Source organism: Neofelis nebulosa, chromosome 1 (genome assembly GCF_028018385.1).
Source record: "Neofelis nebulosa isolate mNeoNeb1 chromosome 1, mNeoNeb1.pri, whole genome shotgun sequence".
NCBI classification, from domain to species: domain Eukaryota; kingdom Metazoa; phylum Chordata; class Mammalia; order Carnivora; family Felidae; genus Neofelis; species Neofelis nebulosa.
In genome coordinates, this window is record NC_080782.1 from 237776510 (window position 1) to 237788655 (window position 12146).

Genomic DNA, 12146 nt, shown 5'->3' on the forward strand with positions numbered 1-12146 from the left:
GCTTTCGCAGAGCAGCGAGCCTGGCAGGACCCCGTGCCCACAGTCCCCAGAGCCCCCCCCCATCTGCTCTGCCCGCTCCAGTCCCGCCGGAAACAATGGCAGGGCCAGGAGCCAGCCGAGGGGAACTGGGGCGCAGGGCTGCGCAGGTTACACCGTCCCCGAGCTCCTGGGAGCGCTGTTCGCACAGACTAAGACGTGGACGTCGCCTGGGAGTCTTGCGCCACAGAGGCGTGGACTCCCTGTGACGGGCCCACGGGAAGCTGCACCTAGGACGGTCTGTCGGGGACCCAGACAGCAGCTCCTTTACCCAGAGGACACTTTTTCCGCGAACTCAACCGTGCCAAACACAACCGAGTAAGGGATGGGAAACACAAGAATCCGAGCTGGAAATGTGGGTTTGAAGCCAGCGTTTGAAAATCACTCGCTCTCAGGTGAAACCAGGCCCTGGGTCAGAGCAACTTGCTCGGCTCGGGCGCATCTCCCGTGTGCTAGACAAAGGCACCGTGGCCTGGGCGGCTTGTAAACCACGGAAATTTCTTTCGCGCGGATGTCGAGGCTGTCCTCGGAGACTGGGGTGCCGGTCAGCTCAGGTTGCCCTTCCGGTGCGGGCCTTTCTCTGTTCTCAGGTGGCTCCGGGGCTGCTGGGGGGGGAGGGGGGGCTCTTTGGGGTCCCTTCTGGGAGATCGCTAACCCCTTGGTGAGGGCTCTACCCACATGACCCAGTCACTTCCCAAAGGCCCACGACCGGCCAGTGGGGCACCTCATCTTGGAGTCTGTCCGTTTGTCGCTGTGCTCTGTGATGCCATTGGAGTTCAGGCCACCCCTGCTTCCCGTGGGTCTCGCTGCTCCCTGTTGTGCTCTCTTCTCCTCGTGTCACCAGAGAGCACATTGGACCGTGTCACTGCCCTAGTCACGCTGTTCAGTGACTTCCGGTGCAGCCCTTGATGAGACCAGACACGACCAGGCCTGTGCCGCCCTCACCGCCCTCCTGTCTCTGCCATCCTTCTTTCCACAAACGCCCAGCAACCCCCACATCATCCTCACCCGCCTCCAAACATCTGGAACCACTCCGAGACTGTCTTGAGTACGTGCCCTGGTGCCCTGGGCATGCTATGTCTGGAAAGCTCTGCCCCACCTCTTTGCCTGGCCCACTCCTTTCTGTCCATTCTTCAAGACAGGATTTGGACATCCTTTCCCACCAGAAGCCACCTGGATCTCTCAGTGGGCCCGTTTACCTCTTATGTCCTCCAGCAGAACCATTGCTTGTATTCTTGGTATCCCCGAGCCCGTGAAGTCGGGGTCGGGAATGTTTTATTCGCAGAGGTAGAATGGGCACTCAGGAGTAATGTAATAAATTAGCAAAGTGCCAGTGGATGGTCCGACATCAACAACTCAGAAAGCACAGCCATCTGAGGCTACCGCGTATGAGACCACGATCCCTGGCCACTTAGTTCCATGCCTGCATCAGAGTCCAGAACAGTCCGTTCTGACACAGATAAGGAGAAACCAGCAGGTTCTCTGTGGAGTTCCAGTTTTAACAGGATAGGTTCCAATCCTCTGCTCCCGTCAGTCTGGCCTCATTGAACAAAACAAGCAACTAGGAGGTTCCCTCCCCGGGCACCTGCCCCACTCCCCTGCCCCGCCCCCTCCCCACCCTTGAGGTCTCCGTGAGACCTTCCCAGGCTGCACTATTACAGGCCTCAACTCCTGGTCCCTCAGGCCCCAGCACGTGATCCGCTTCTGTGCTCCATTCGCCTCCACAGCTGGTATCACTCTCCAAGCTGCAACTTGTTTTGCTTGTCTTGTTTCTTGTCTGCCGGCCGGTCGACTGCAAGCCCCATGAGGGCAGGGTTGATGGCTTTTTTCTCGTTTTGTTCGGGGCTGTGCCCGCAGTGCACCCCGTGTCAGGGGCACAGCTGGATTAACTCTCTGCTGAATGCACGTATATAAGACTGAAGCACATCACTGAGGGTGGACACGCAGGACACTGTGATGCAAATTTTGGAATGACATTCAGGAAGCGGGAAGCCCGGAAGCTTTGAAGCTGTGCTTGGCAGCTGGCCTGGTGGTAACAGAGAGCTCGGCGAAAGACAGAAATACCCCATCCTAGTTTTCTCTGTCTTCTCTGTGAAAATGATCTAAAAACTGAGAGGGAAGAAAGACTTATGTAATGAGATCAATTAGCTCTGAGATATTCATGAGAGAAGACAGACCCCTTTCTTCAACTTCTCTCCATCACTTCAAGCCTCCTCCTACCCCTCCTTCCAACGGGCAGGAAATCCAGTCTCCGTGATTTTGTGGAAGACTCTTCCCTACAAGGTTATTCAAGAGTCCTTGGGTGGGGGGGCGGGGGGGGCACTTAAAAGTGCCCACATGCCACTCTGCATCATCTCCTTGCCCTGACCCAGGCCATGCATAAGAGGGCATGGGCCCCCCCAAGTAACATTTCCACTTTCTCTCCCAGACCTGGCCGGAGAGACCCATGTCAAGTCCTGGTTAACTTGAAGCGTGTGGTTCAAGAAAGGAGAGGAAACCAGCAGCTGGCGCTGAAGGCTTTCCAGGAGATCAGATGGGTCCAAGGGAGGACGTCCCAGGGAACTAGAGTGAGGCTCATTGGAGGCATGGAGATAATTAGGAATCTTTGAGCAAATATGGGGCATGGTAAGAGACAAAAGGACCACGGATACCCAACTTGGGGGTGGGAGACACAGAACAAGGTGGAAACCAGAAACTACAGCCCAATGAACATGACCTTGAGTACTAACAAATGTCTAGGTTAGGTTAACAAACTGATGGCATGTTATTCAGCTTATGTTTGCCATGCACATTATGGAGAAGAATGAATAATTCTGGGTTGTTAACTTGTGTCCAATTAACCTCATACCTCTCTACATTTCTTGATAGATTGAGTTGCAAGATAAAAGAGTACCTTCATTTTGGCAAGATGATTTATGAGTATTCTTGATACTTACCTCTGCAGACAAGTTGGGGGGGATATTGGCCAGAGGAGTCCACACCACGTACATTGCACACTTAACTGTGCTCTGCATTGAAATCACAAAGATGAATAAAACATGGTCCTTGTCTTGGAGAAACAGCCTGGTGAGTGAGACAGCTATGCAAAGAAGTAATTATGATACACTTTGATAAATGCTATAATTCAGTCATTTACAAAGTGCTGTATGTGATGGGACAAGCAGGTGACTTTGTAGCTGGTTGATGAACATTAATTATTCAAGATCAAGGTGGAGGGAGGTCTCTTCTACCGCACCACAAAAAGGTATATCAATTCTGTGTCGTCCAAACTCTTTTTAAAAACTTACATGGAGACATCAAGGTCACGTTGATCAAATTTGCCAATGACGTCAACTTGCGGAGGAGAGCGAAAACATTGGCTGTGGGGCAGGATTCAGAATAACCTCCCAAATCTAGAAGAGTGTGTCCACACTAACAGATAAAATCGAAAAAGAAAAAATATAAAGTCTTGACTTCTATTCAGTTCTGGAAAGGTTCTAGAGGGTTTGGATGTCTTCAAGGTCAATGTAAACCAATCTTACTAAAAGTTGAACAAGCAATGTGGGCGCTTGTTCAGACTGCAGTAACAGCAGTCTGATGTCCGGAACGAAGAAGGCGTTCGTTCCACTTCTATTCCATACTGATTAGACCACTTCTGGAATATGGTACTTTGTTAATTAAAGGCACTCAACCAGGGTGGCAAAAAATCCACAAAAACCGAGAATTATTGAGAGACGTAAGGATCTAGGTCTTTCTCCATCCTGGCAGCACAGCCGAAGCCTCAAACGAGACCCATCCTTCGGTGCAGTCCCTGTCCGTCCTCGGAATGAAGGAGACTGTGCGGATGAGAGCCCTTGCCCCGTGCATTCATGAGACCTAGACACAGTTTTAGCTCTGTACTAAGGGGGCCGTACCCGCTCTGATGGTGTCACCCAGCAGCTCCTTTTCTTCCTTACCAGACCTCTTTTCTTTCCTTACCAGGAGGAATGGCGGACTTCCTTTTGCTCCAGTCTCCTGGGTATTCTGGGCTTTCCCCATACCCGTTTCCTTAACTTCAGCTGGTACCTCATGCCGGCTTTCTGCCCCCACCGTCTAGCCCCCCACTTCTGGAGGTCAGGCCGGTAACATTGCAGTTGGAGGCTCTTGAATAAGGTGGTCTTGTGTTCACTCTGTTTTCGCACGCCTGTCCTTCCCATCCTGCCCCAGTCTCTGCTTCTCAGATCTTGATGGCTGTTGGACCTGGGTGTGCCAAGCCCCCAGTTGATCTTAAATGTTAGCTTCACTCCTGCCTCATACCTGCTCTAAACTGTGCCCCGAACACTTGCAGGCGTGCATTCGTGTATACACACACACACATCTGCACACATACACACGCAAGTACACTCCTATTCACAAGCCGCCGGCTCCCTTGCCCTGGGCTATCCTCCCAACCCCTGAGTTCAGAGGCCTTTGATTTATTGTGCCAAGGGGTGAACCAGGGCAGATGGGTAAAAACACTTCTGTGGCAGATTCCAGCTCAGTAAGAGAAACAATGTCGTAAAGACTCTGGCTTAGGGATACTGTGAAAGGGATTTCTAAATTTATGGGGAGTTAAACCAGGCCAGTGTCCCCCAAGTCTGGCTTTCCACCAGCTGACTTAAGTGCAGGTTCCAAGGCCGACTCCAAACGTACTATGTGAGAATTCAGAGTGGGAAGTAGGGCTCTGTATTCTCAGCAAGTAAACCATTTGATGGCAGCTGGGCCTGAGACTGGCATTGGGATTAGATTATTTTCTCTGAAGCGAAGATCACATTTTTGCTTTTTCATAATGATGATTCTGGGAAAGAAAAGAACTCTTCAAAATGTTAAGGAGTTTAAAAGGTTAAGTTTCAGAGTTCTTCATTTCTTAACACTGCTGGCAACATCAGGATTGCTATTCATGTTCAAGGATGCTGTTGCTGTTGGGGATTACTTCCTGCTTGTACGGCAGCTAAAAGGTCAAGTGCATGAGTACCAGGCCTTTCCAAAGTCTGCATTCCCAGAGTGTTTCAGGAAGAATTCCTTAGGGCACTGTCATGGCCTTGGGAGCACAGCCATAGCCATGGCCTGCCTCTGTCAATGCTGGGAACAGTCCTGAACATCTATACGTCCCTCTTGAACCGGTGAGCCCTATAGGTGAATCCACAATGTCAGGGCCAGGAGCCAGCACATGACAAATGGCTGTTCTGACTAATTGTGCAGGAGATCAGACCCCACCTCCATTGAGAAGTCAACCCATCCTCCTCTGTCTCACAGACTGACCTCTATTCTTCTTCTCCTTAACGAAAAAGGAATTTTGAACTCCCATCATTCAGTACCTGAGATTAACATCTCTCTATAATTTTAAGTATATATATCACATATATAAATATATATAATACATTTCTTTCATCTATCATCTATCTATCTATCTATCTGTCTATCCATCTATCTACTTATCTACCTGTAATGCCTGAAATTTATCTGGCCAATTCCTAACTCTTATATCAGGGACATACGCTCTCTCTTTTTCAGTATATCACCTTGCCACAAATAAAATTTCCCCAATATCCAAAAAGAGGCTAATAATATTATAGTCACAGAAGAACCATTTTACTTCTTAGCATTACATTTCATCCCACCATACACAGATTCAAATAAATATATGCGAATAAACTAGAACCCGTTTTAGTAACGCTGGATTAAAAGGGACTTTTTATTGAACAAGTCCCAAACAGTTGCAGTAATAGCTACAATAACCTACGTGCTGGGGACGGAGAGAGAGGACAAGTGGAGGAGGGAGCATCCAAGGGCTTAGATGTCCCTGGAGCTCTTCATAGGAATGAATGTGCATTCAGAAGTCAGAAATCCCACAACAGCTGTTCAGTGCCTGGATGCCCATGAAATCCACCCACCTCAAATCCGAGGCCTCCGGGGGATTTATGCACAAATTTGGAGAATAAAAACGGGTTTTCTTACATCAAAACAACGCACCAAGGGAGCCAGAGGCTCTTTGGCGCTCCTGAGGCAGCGAGAGCGCGTGCAGGGTCCCGCTCGCCCTGCCGTCTGCAGGACAGGGCCAGGGTGGTGCCCCTCCCCCTCTGACCCGACCAGGAGCTGGGCCATCCCTCTGGGGCCCCTTTGTCTGTCTCAGCATCAGAAAGTGTGGCACACGGGACAGGTCAGTGCCGCATTCTGTCAGAGATATCACTGATAGAGGAGGAGTCAAGAGCAGAAACACTGTCCTCGCTGGTCTTTGAGGCCCTTTGGCCAGCTTTGACAAACACTTCCTCAGCCTGGGGAGTGGCCAGCCCTACAAGGGCCATATATCACCCTTGCTCTCGGGCGAGCCACGTCTATGTTTGTCATACCGGCCGGTCTGTGCGTCAGATTGCATATCAGGCAATGAGAGTTTGGCTCCTCATCCCTTCCTAGGTGCAAATCAAACTTGGGGATTTGGAGGCAAGCTCCGGGAGGGGGTGTGTGAGTGGGGCCAGCCGTCCAGGTAGCTTGCTGCCTGGGAGCTTCCTCAGAGAAGTCCCTTTGCCCTAAAATATCTTTTTCAACAGGAGGCCATGGTATCCGAGTTCCCACCATTAGAGTTACTTTTTAGTTAAACTACTTCATGAAGCCACCGCTTAATGGAAGGAGGAAGGAACAATCTAATGATTCCACGAGTGGTTGTCTAGTCTCAGTTGGTTTGCAAGATGAGTTGCGTAGATCTAGAAGAAACCAGGAACAGGTAAGTCAGGCCCGTGGGTGTGGCTTGGGGGACGCTCTGCCCCTGCACTTGTGAATGAGGGCTTTGAGCAACCAGCTGGGGGCGGGAGGAGGGGTGGGGCGGGAGGAGTAGAAGAGGTCACAATAGGCTAGGGATCTGGAGAGTAAATAATCGTCCCAACAGAGGTGAGGTCACAGTGGACTCTACATGCCATTTCTATGTGTTCCAATGAAGGGGAGGAAATGCAAGGAGAATCGATCGAAAAGCAGCACAGGATCATTCGGGAAAACAACTTTTTTTTCCCCTCACCAGAAATCGTTCGTTGATTGTTGTGCTCGGGCTCTGGACAAAAGAGAACCGCCGATTCAATCTCTGCCTCCTTCACAGCTTGCCAATCAAAGAGAGGCACAGAAGTAGGACACAGAGAGCAGGAAGAAACATCTAAACGTGAATGGCGGTGAGATATTTATAGCGTGTGGAGCTCTGGAATGCACAGCTGCAACCCGCAGGGAAATGAGCAGTGGGCAAACCTATCTGTCAATCCAGCCTGCACTCGGTCCCTCGCGTTCCGATGCGCAACGGCCGGGTGCCCAGCCCTGCACGGGGAGTCTTGAGGTGTGTAAACATGGGAGAAATCATGGTCCTCAGTCTCAAGGAGGTCACCATGAGAGGAGAGCTAAGCCAGACACGTGATTGAGTGGTGACAGCACACAAGTGGAGTCAGGCAGGCTGTCATCCGATTTCAATTTCACGGTGCCACTCTGAGCCATTGTCTCCTTTTCTGTAACAAGAGGTGATAGTATGCACCACCCAGGGTTGTGTAAACATTTAAGGAGCTAACAAAAAGTCCTAATGCAACGACTGATCTCATAAATGTTAGTTTTCCTCCTTTCTTCCACAAATTACTCTTAATGCGAAGCAGGAAGTGATGTGACACAAGAAAAATGCTCCGAGTTCGGAGAATGGAGGTGCAATTATTGGCAGCTGGGGAGCTCCAAGAAGAAGTTCAGGGCAGGGGTGGCATTTGACCCTGGCTTTGAAGATGGATGGATTTAACTATGTAGAAACAGGGGATGAGGAATTCCAGACAGGGAACAACATGGACAAAGTCCCGGGGCAGGTGAATGCTGGAGAGGTAGATAATGTTGGGAGAAAATCAGGGGTCATGTCATTTAGGACTTTGATGCTAGGCTAAGGTGAAGCCTCAGTTATAATCAAGGGTATTTGAGCTGGAAGGTGAGATTGTACAGAACTGTTTTTTATAAATATAAATCCTATGGCTGGGTTTCTTTTCTTTCTTTCTTTCTTTCTTTCTTTCTTTCTTTCTTTCTTTCTTTCTTTCTTTTAAATTTTATTTATTTTGAGAGGGGTAGGGGTTGGGGGGGAGGGCAGAAAGAGAGAAAGAGAAAATCCCAGGCAGGCTCTGTGCCGTCAGCAGGGAGCCCAACGTGGGATTCCATCCCATGAACCGTGAGATCATGACCTGAGCCGAAATCAAGAGTCAGATGCCCAACTAACTGAGCCACGCTGGCATCCCTGGATTTCTTTTCAGTGGAAGAGGAACTCTTATCAATTCCGGAGGCCAGAAGGTATGACAATAGGTAATGATGGTCTCAACTGTGGAGGTGAAATGGAATAAGAGGTAGCCGGGAGATTCAATAAGCAGGACGTATGTGTGAAGAGTGTAGAGGAACTCGGTCTATGGGAAAGATGAAGACAGTAGAGAAGATATGGACGTCAAGCTGGTGGAGTCTATTCCGGACTATTCGCATTTTTCGGAGGAAAGAAACTTCAGGCCACTGGGATACTGAACTGGAGCACAGAAGAGAGGTCTCAGGTAGAAAGATCTGCCTGTGAGTCACCAACGTCAAGGTTGATGGAGATGATGAAGGGAAGAGGAGAGGGTGGAGGAGAGCTCTGGGGATGTGGACATTGTGGGGACAGGGGAAGAGGAGGTGAGAGATGAGGAAGGCATATCGGAGAAGGACAGGAAGCTGCAGCCAATGAAAGGAGACCTCCTAATTCAAAAAGATACATGTACCCCCATGTTTATTGCAGCATTAATTACAATAACCAAGATATGGAAGCAGCCCAAGTGTCCCCTGGTAGATGCGTGAATAAAGGAGAGGTGGTACGTATATACAATGGAATATTACGTAGCCCTAAAAAAGGATGAGATCTTGCTATTTACAACAACATGGATAGTCCTAGAGGGTGTTATGCTACATGAAAGAAATCAGACATAGAAAGAGAAATACCAAAGAAAACAAATGCAAAACAAAACCCAGAAACCGACCTGCACATACGGAGAACAAACTGACTGATGGTTGCCAGAGAGGAGGGAGTGGGGGGATCGGCAAAACGGGCAAAGGGGAGCAGGAGGGATGGGCTTCCGGTTATGGGGTGAGTAAGTCACAGGGATGAAAGGCACATCATAGGGAATATAGTCTATGATATCGTCGTAGTGCTGCATGGCGACGGACAGCAGCTACACTTGTGGTGAGCACAAAATCATGCATAGAGTTGTAGTATCACTACATCGTATGCTTGAAACGGATGTAGCATTGTGTCAACCATAATTCAACTTGAAAAATGCCAGGAAAAAAAGGAAAAGAAGAAAAAAGAGTTCTTGGTAGAGGGGGAGGTCACTAGCGACCAGTGGTGCAAAGGCCAAAGAAAACAAGGAACAAGAGTGTCAGTTTCCAACTCAAAGCTCATTGATGGTAGGGGCGCTTGGGTGGCTCAGTCGGTTGGGCGTCCGACTTCGATTCAGGTCATGATCTCACGGTTCGTGGGTTCGAGCCCCACGTCGGGCTCTGTGCTGATGGCTCAGAGCCTGGAGCCTGTTTCGGATTCTGTCTCCCTCTCTCTCTGCCTCTCCCCTGCTCGCGCTCTGTCTGTCTGTCTCTCTCTCTCCCTCTCAAAAATAAATAAACATTAAAAAAACCTCATTTATGGTATCTCTTTTATACTTTCACTCATTTTTCTTGATGGATTCTTTTTTTTTTTTTTTTTTTTTGCTTTTGGATTCCACACGGATAGCTTTCGTTGTCACAACAACAACAACCACAAAATTCCTAAGGACCTTGAAGAGGGAAAACCCAGATTGTAAAGGCCCAAGAGACACTATGGCACTGGGAGACACAAGCAATGATTGTGGACTGCTCCTTGAGAAGTTCTACAACAAATAGAAGGAGAAAGATAGTTCAAGTTAAGGTCAGAGCTAAGGGGAAGGCTGCAGTGATGCCCCAGAAACCTCCTACCTCTGGCAGAGCTGGTTTAAATTTTCAGAGATTATGCGCGCTTCTTGTTCAACTGGCTTGACACACTCCCACGGTGGATGTGTTTACACTGCAGACATCGGCAAATGCTACCGATCAACCACCTGCCCTCACGCCCAGCAGGTTGTGAAACCCTTCACCTCTGTGAAGATGGAGAAGGTAAGCATGTTTCTACGCAGGGGGATTGAAAAGTGGGTTACGGTAGACAGATAGGAGTTGGGGGTAAGGGAGAGGAGGCAGATACAAGGTTTAGGGAGGTCCAGGCGTCACGGAGCCAGGAGGGGATATGGAGGCTGTGGAGGAGGCAGGATTGTGAGGATGAGATGTTGGAAGCATCACTACACGGACTCAGAGGAGAGAGTTAAGAAATTCCCTGACCTACCTGCCTCAACTGAGCTAACAAGCACCCCCTCTATATCTCAGCAACTGAAGGAAATTAGGTCAAATGACAACAACAAAACCCCCGAGAGGTATCATTAAGGAAGAAATCATTTTAACTGACGTTGGAAAGCCACGCCTTCGTTAGGGTATTTCTTTGGGTTGTTGTATTTAATGCCTTAGAAGTTTCATCATTGCCCCTGCTGAGACTTGTGATGGTAACCCCTGTGTTTTAGAAGATCCCTCAATCCCGTTACCCATGAGAGCAGCTCAGTCATCCCAAGCCAGAACTGGGCAAGAAAGCACATTATGAATTTGGGGAAACACGACCCCCAGATACAACGCACTCTGTATCTCCTTACTTAGGAAAAAAGGAACAATCCAGCTGAACACAGCCACCATCACTGGAATCTGAGGCTAACGTGAAACTTACCTCTGTGGGGACTGTAACCCTAAAACCAGAGCTGAAGTTTCTTTTCTCAAATAAGATGTTTGAGGTTTGCTCTTTCCTGATACTCCTGTGATACATTCCTGACCTTTCGGAATTTTTATTTAATTTAAAAGGAGTTACAACAGAAGTACGTCTTATCCTAAACATATTTACCCTTCATTATAGGTTTTATTAAAGTTCTGTGTAGGTACACACACGCAAGGAAAGTTCAAGGAAGGATGGGAGAGAGAGAGAGAGACAGAAAGACAGAGGGGAGGACGGAAAAGAGCATGCTTGGCCCGCGCTTGGGTCCCGGAACCAGGTGTGATTTAAGCGTTCCGTAATGACCCACTGTCACATCTCTCAGGGCCCCTGCACTCGCTGTGGAAAACAACAGAATTTCACAACATTTCAGGGCTGCTGGTGGGAGAAGGCGACCAGCTGCTTCCTTGCTTAAGACGACAGTCCCACAGGCTCCCTTGCAAATGTCAGAAATGTCAGACCTACTCCCAGACAAATACCTCAGGAAAGACATTCTCAGGGCAGCTGAGGACACTGGTTCTGTTCCCTCGTATCAATAGTGCCTTTGACTAACGCACTTGGCTCTCGGCTGCTGAGACTTCCAGTGGGGAATGCTTTGCAACTCTATATGGTACATCATCTGGCCCATAAATAAAAACCCGCTTTTCTTTCCTTTGAGGATAAACAGTGTCGTCAATGGACTGGAGCGGGGTGGGAGGGAGGGTGTCGGGTGGGGGCCGTGCAGTTCTCGAAGTAAGACAGAGCCCGAGATCTTGGACTCAAAGTTCGGGGAAGGGTCACCCTCTTTGACTGCAGGTTTAAAATAAGGAGACTTTCGCTGTCATAGCTCAGTGTGAATTAACTTGGAAATGTGACATGCTGTGAAAAGAAGCCAAAATGACATGGCAGAAACGGGCATAATAGTCATAACAGAATCTAAAAAATGTGAGGTGGGTAATGAGAATTTCTCAGTGTGTCCCTGGCACTGTCCCCAGGGAGGAGGTGGGGGGGGGGGCGCGGTATCATGGTGCCTGGTCTGCTTGGCATTCTTTTTTTTTTTTTTTAATTTTTTTTTAAACATTTATTTATTTTTGAGACAGAGAAAGAGCATGAACGGGGGGAGGGCCAGAGAGAGAGGGAGACACAGAATCCGAAGCAGGCTCCAGGCTCTGAGCTGTGAGCCCAGAGCCTGATGCGGGGCTTGAACTCACAGAGCGCGAGATCATGACCTGAGCCGAAGTCGGACGCTCAACCGACTGAGCCCCCAGGCGCCCCCTGCTTGGCATTCTTATCGTGAGCTAAT

General features: G+C 49.1%; 1 long non-coding RNA gene across 1 annotated transcript; it reads left to right on the top strand.

Moving 5' to 3' along the window:
* Window positions 1-389: 389 nt before the first annotated feature.
* On the top strand, window positions 390-7972 carry LOC131488022 (uncharacterized). Its single transcript, XR_009250053.1, has 5 exons — window positions 390-2319; window positions 2465-2661; window positions 2905-3102; window positions 6582-6754; window positions 7046-7972. It is a non-coding gene; the product is annotated as an uncharacterized LOC131488022 (long non-coding RNA).
* Window positions 7973-12146: the final 4174 nt, after the last annotated feature.